The sequence below is a fragment of the Piliocolobus tephrosceles genome, chromosome 1 (genome assembly GCF_002776525.5).
Source record: "Piliocolobus tephrosceles isolate RC106 chromosome 1, ASM277652v3, whole genome shotgun sequence".
Lineage (NCBI taxonomy): Eukaryota > Metazoa > Chordata > Mammalia > Primates > Cercopithecidae > Piliocolobus > Piliocolobus tephrosceles.
In genome coordinates this window covers 154,525,190-154,531,380 of record NC_045434.1, presented here as the reverse complement: position 1 = coordinate 154,531,380, position 6,191 = coordinate 154,525,190, and the positions used below count along the sequence as shown (strand labels likewise).

The 6,191-nt window shown below is 38.1% G+C and overlaps 1 pseudogene; it reads right to left on the bottom strand.

Moving 5' to 3' along the window:
- Nucleotides 1–228: 228 nt before the first annotated feature.
- Nucleotides 229–1,090, bottom strand: LOC111539372 (annotated as a pseudogene).
- Nucleotides 1,091–6,191: the final 5,101 nt, after the last annotated feature.

The following is a 6,191-nucleotide window of genomic DNA, read 5'->3' as shown; positions in this document are numbered from 1 at the left end:
GAGACCAGCCTGGCCAACATGGCAAAAACCCATCTCTACTAAAAAAAAAATACAAAAATTAGCTAGGCATGGTGGCACACGTCTGTAATCCCAGCTACTTGGGAGGCTGAGGCAGCAGAATTACCTGAACCTGGGAGGCGGAGTTTGCAGTGAGCCGACATTGCGCCACTGCACTCCAACCTGGGTGACAGAGCAAGACTCTGTCTCAAAAAAAAAAAAAAAAAAAAAGTCATTTCCGCCATTGGCGCTGTCTCTGTCATCCTCCCCTTTCTCAGCCTCTTTTTCACCATCCTTGATTATCTGCAGTTGGTCACCCCCACATTCAGTATCATCGTCATTCAGCAGGTCCTTCTCCTCAGCAGAGTCATCTGCAGCCCCTCAGACTCCTTCTTCACGTTAGTCTCATTTTACTTCATGGAGCTGCTGCTCTGCCCGTCATCTGACTTCACATTCTTCAACTCTACTCCTTGTTGACTCTCCTCCTTTTCAAATTTCTGCAGATTTTCCTGTAGAGAATCCACTTTCTGTTTTATCTGGGTCAATTCCTTCTTACAGCCTGAAGGTCATCTCCTTTCAATTTGGAAGATCCCCACTGCCCACTCTTAGAATTGAAACCACTTTTGCCCCTTTGTGAGGTGTTTCCTGATACACGCTGGCATTTTGAGGGCACTACAGCCCAAGCACTAGGAGGAGGAGGAGAAGCATGTGCTGGATCACGGTGCATCCTGTCATAATAATCCCTTTGAAAGTCACAGACCAAGTCAAAAGAGGAGCCGTACATCTCCGCTGCAGATCATCTCATGCCAGCTTTTCCTCAGTTCACTTTCAGCTCTGCAGCCAGATTAGTATCTAAAACTTGGCTGGCAATCATTCTGCCATTCCCTCCTGCCACAGCAGCCTGGGTATTTCTCTCATGAACATAGTGAATGGAGGCAAAGCCCTTATGAACAGAGCCACCCACAATTTTGCCATACTTTGAAAAGATTGCTTCCACATCAGAATTCCTGACCACAAGCGTGTTGAGATTCCCAATGAATACTCTGGGGTTCATGGAGTGAGGATCTCACTTGTTGGTTACATTGCTAGCCATTGTGTTTGATGGGAAGTTTCCTCACAAAGCCAAAAAACAGGAGTGGGAAGGGAGATTCTGTGTCTCCAACTCCAGGGTTCCATGTGGAGAAGTCAATTGCTGCTTGAGGTCAACAACATGGCCACAATCACTCAGTATTCATCTCAAAGTATTACTCATAAGATTCATCTTTGTTGGTCTAACTACAATTCATTCATTTCACTGCTGTATAATCTTCCATTGTGCAAATATACCAAAACTTACTTATCCTTTATTTTGTCCATGTTTGGATTATTTTAATTTTGTGCTATCATGAACAAAGAATAGTGCTATTAGGAGTATTTTATGTATGCCTCCTGGTAGGCATATGTAAGAATTTCTCTAGGTTATATGCCATGAGTGAAATTACTGGGTTTTAGGGTAGACAATGTCCATTTTTTAGCATAATGCCCCCCTGCTCCGCCCCACTCCTCTGCTTTTCATTTTTCAATCTACTAGGCTACTTTTACTTTCTCAGCCTCTTCCTTTACTAGCTCAGGACCTGTGCACAAACAATTTCCTCTACTTGAAACACTTTTCTCACTTGCCATTTACAAGGCTTGTCTTTTGCATTCTTTAGATATCAGCCTAATATCATATCCACAGAGAGGCCTTCTCTGCTTACCCACCTGAAAGCAGATTGCCTCACTTTATTCTTCATCATAGCACCCAATTCATTTACAGCTTCTGTCTCTCACCAGGTTATTAGGCTTAGGAGTGTAGGAACAATGGTTATCTTGTTGAACATTGTTTATCTAGTGCCTAGCTCAATGCCTGGGATGCAGTAGGCATTTAAGAATATGTTTTCTGGATGAATGAATACATAAGCGAACTAATAAAAGATATTATTATCTTCACTTTACAAATAAGGATATTGAGGTTCAGGAAGGGTTGTATAACACAGTGACATGATACAGATAGTAGCTGAAGAAGCCAGGATTTGAATATAGGGTCTGTTTTTCAAGGCTTTGGATAGCATAATTAAAGTAACAGAGCTTTTCAATAGTTATAAAGATGATCTCTCTGTTAGTTTCTGGAACTCCTTCAACATCTTGTGTTCCAGGACTTTGGGGAATTTCTTAAGCAGAAACTAACTAGAATTCATCCTTAGGCTATTGGGCATCTCTTATTGTAGCATGCTAAACATAGGTATTTTATAGACTGTTGCCATATTACAGTAGGGTTTCTATGCAAGATGGAGAAGGGGAACACTTGGATATATTCCACAAATTAAACTTGAACTATTCCACAGACTTAGTATCAATCTTATCTGTGCCTTAAACATAAATTAGAATGAGTTTCGTGAGTTCCTTGAGTATAGAAACCATGTCCTTACATCTTGGTGTCCCAGATGTCTAGCAGAGTATCTAGCTTATAGTGGGGACTCAACACCTATCAGATGAGTGAAAAGTAGCAGAAGCTGGATTATGAGGGGTGACACCGTTTCACCTTAAAGGTAAAATAATGCAAATGAGATTATATGCACATGTATTTTATGTAATATATAAAATATATACATAGATATATGAATGAAGTAAAATGAGATAATAGCATATTCTGAAGACTATTTCAGAAATGAGCATTATAAGTTATAGAAAAATTAAGTTACACAACAAACTAGAATATCCCGGGCATGAAGAGTATTAAAGTCATGGAATTATTGGTAAAATTCTCCTATAAAGTAGAAATAAATACAACCAGCTACTACACACACACACATACACACAAACACACACTCCAAAAAGAATTCCAGCAAATGCAATTGTGGTAGAGAAATGAAAGCACAACTAAAATCTAAGTGATAGTATGTACCATTATGTTAGTTGTTATTATAGAAAGCTACGTGGCATCATCGCTAAAGACAGGGGGATGAGCATGAAACCTCGGTTCAAACACAGCTCTGTCATTTAGTACTATAAGAACGTGGCAAATTACAACTCTGAGCTTCTGTTTTCTCAGCTGTAAAGTAAGGATGATAACACCTACTTCATACGTTTACCAGGAAGATCAAATGAGACAATAGGAATGTTTAAAATTGTCTTTGGCACAGGTTAGGTGCTCAGGAAATGAGTGTATTACTATTGTCATCATTTTCATCATCAGTATTATCATCGTATTGGCAATTTGAGCAACACATTCTAATGGTCATCTCATGAAACTAGAGATCTATCATGTCTGTGACAGTACAGAAAGTTTTTATTCTATGTACTTGCCATTGCCTCCTTTTTCTACTCAAACAATAGACCATTGTAAAGTACTTGGCCAACTGGATTGATCTGTTGTGGTAACAGTTAATGCCAGATACACTGGAAATATAAATATTAATCCTATTCCAGGGGAGGAATACTAAGTATTCATGATTATGGAGCCTAGAAGCTCTTGATCAACAATTAAAACAAACAAACAAACACAAAGGTTTGAGAGTGGGAGAATTACTCTCTTGCGCAGTAGAGGATAGACCTGCAGCTGAATCCTTGAAGCCAGATATCTTTCTGAGCAGCAGTTTCTTGATTTATAAATTGGGAATATACTCACCTGTTAAGGTTTCTGTGAGGACTAAATCGTATAATATCTGCTAAATTACCTAACAGAGCACCCAGGACAAAGTGATACTAAAAAATAAAAAACTAAACAACAACAACAACAAAAACAGTGGTCTACCCTTTCCTTCCCAAACTTTTTGAGTGTTCTAAAGACTTGGTAAATGGAAACTAAAAAATCCTTTTTGAGAGTAAGAGGCAGCTGGATGACAGTGGGAGATCTTGTTGGAGGACTTAGAAAGCTTCCTGTTTTTACAAAAGCATGAATTAAGAGAACAATAAATAATGGAGCAGCAAAGGAAGAGGAATTAATGAGTGCCCTCTCTTTGATTTTTCCTTGATTTCTACATCTTGTCTTCCTAACATACCTTCTTCTTAGCGTTGCATTGTAGCCTAGATGCTTTCAGAACAAAATGTTCGGGTAACACAACCATACAAATTAAGAATTGACTGTCAGAAGTAATGATAACGATATCATACTGGCATACATCTTTATTGGTTCTGCATTTTTGTAAGGACTAATAAGTTCTGTGAAGCTTCATTTTTTTCTTTCAACTCACAATTATTAAGGATCAACTATCTATTAGGAACTGTGCTAGATTTGAGTAATACAGAAAAAAACACTGTCAGTTCAAGTTGTTTGCATTCCAAATTCTTTCCTCATACTTCCAACTCCACAAATGTGACTGCAAGAAAGAATTTTTACACAAAGACAAAACTCTTTCATCCTGATGTATGACCATTGTTAGCCTTTTATAATGACAGGAAGTCACAGGGGAATAATGCCAGAATGCTACAAAGACAAAGCAGATAGACCCATAAAGAAGAGGGAAGTAATTAATCGATGGAGAATAAATTTTTAGTTTCAGTATCTCCAGTGATTCTTTTAATCATTTCTAGTAAGTATCTGAAAAATCTGTTTTTAGTCTTTTTATTTATAAAAATTAAATCAGAAATATTAATTACTTCAGTTTTGGTTTTGGTACATAACAAGAACACAAGGCCGGGCGTGGTGGTTCACGCCTATAATCCCAGCACTTTGGGAGGCCGAGGTGGGTGGATCACTTGTGGTCAGGAGTTCAAGACCAGCCTGGCCAACATAGTGAAACCCCATCTCTACTAAAAATACAAACAAATTAACTGGGTGTGGTGGTGCATGCTTGTAATCCCAGCTACTTTGGAGGCTGAGGCAGGAGAACTGCTTGAACCCAGGAGGTAAAGGTTGCAGCAGTGAGCTGAGATCATGCCACTGCACTCTAGCCTGGGCACGGAGTGAGACTTCATCTCAAAAAAAAAAAAAAAAAAAAAAAAAAAGAGAGAGAGAACTAAAGTGTTATTTGACTTGAGTATCTTGAGATACATAATTTTCTTACACATTGTTTACTAATCTCATGCATAGATCCCATTGAATTTTCTTACATTAAAATTCTCTTTGTTCCCTCTTTTGTAGTTATTTTAAATTAACTTTTCCTCACTGTATTATTTGCATTGTTTCATGCTACCCTAAGTCCCTTTGGAATCAAGGAAAAATAAACAGAAATCTATGCCTTTGGCCATTACACTAAATGTGTTGAGGAAACAACCTCGTTTTGTGCATTCTTTCAGAAGCACAGATTCTCACAAATTCTTTTACCAGTAACAGTTAAAAGATAATGATGGTGATAACAAATGCCAAATTTATGGGGTTTCAATTTATTTTCTTAATAAGGATAAGTCTGGTTATTTATTTGCAATAGTAGCCCACATTTCAGAGCACTTTCCACCTAGTTACAAATAAAAGATTTATTAGTAATATTTACGAAAATATATTAATATATTTATATCTAAAAAACATTGCAATTCATTTATTCCACTCATTTTCTCACTATACGTAACCAGCAGGAGGGTTAAAGGTTCAAAAAGCCCCCTGGAAGTCTTCCTTTTGGGATAGCTCCAGCGCATAGCATGAAACAATATAGCTGCATAAATTATTAATACCACTTTAATCCTCCGATTAAAACTGCAGTGTGAAGCAGACTGTTTTCCTATGTAAGCCACACCACAGGAGCATGTTAAGCACCTTTAGATGTTATTCTAATTCTTCCAGCACTTAGCACAGAGCCTCTGAGCACGATATGCTCCATTATACATGGTTTATTTGCTGGGTTCAGATCATTTGAGTGCTATTTGATACACTAAATCATTAATAGGTAAAGTGGGATTCATAGTCAGTTCAATTCAACAAACATTTATGGAGCACCTACTATGTAATATGATCACATCACTCCCATGCTTAAAATCTTTCAGTAATTCCCTATAGCTTTCAGGATAAAATCCAAGCTTCTTAATACAGAATAAGAGACCCTACCTAATCCATCATAATGGCAGATATATGACATACAGGCTCCCACTCCCCTCTTCTGCTCCCACAACAAAGGGAATCAATGCATCCCATCACTATTTCCCACTGAGACTGGCCATAGCTTCAGAATCCGTCACAACACAATGTTCTAGACAACCACCACCAACAGACCAGAGTGAAAATCTATTTGCTAGTCCTTTCT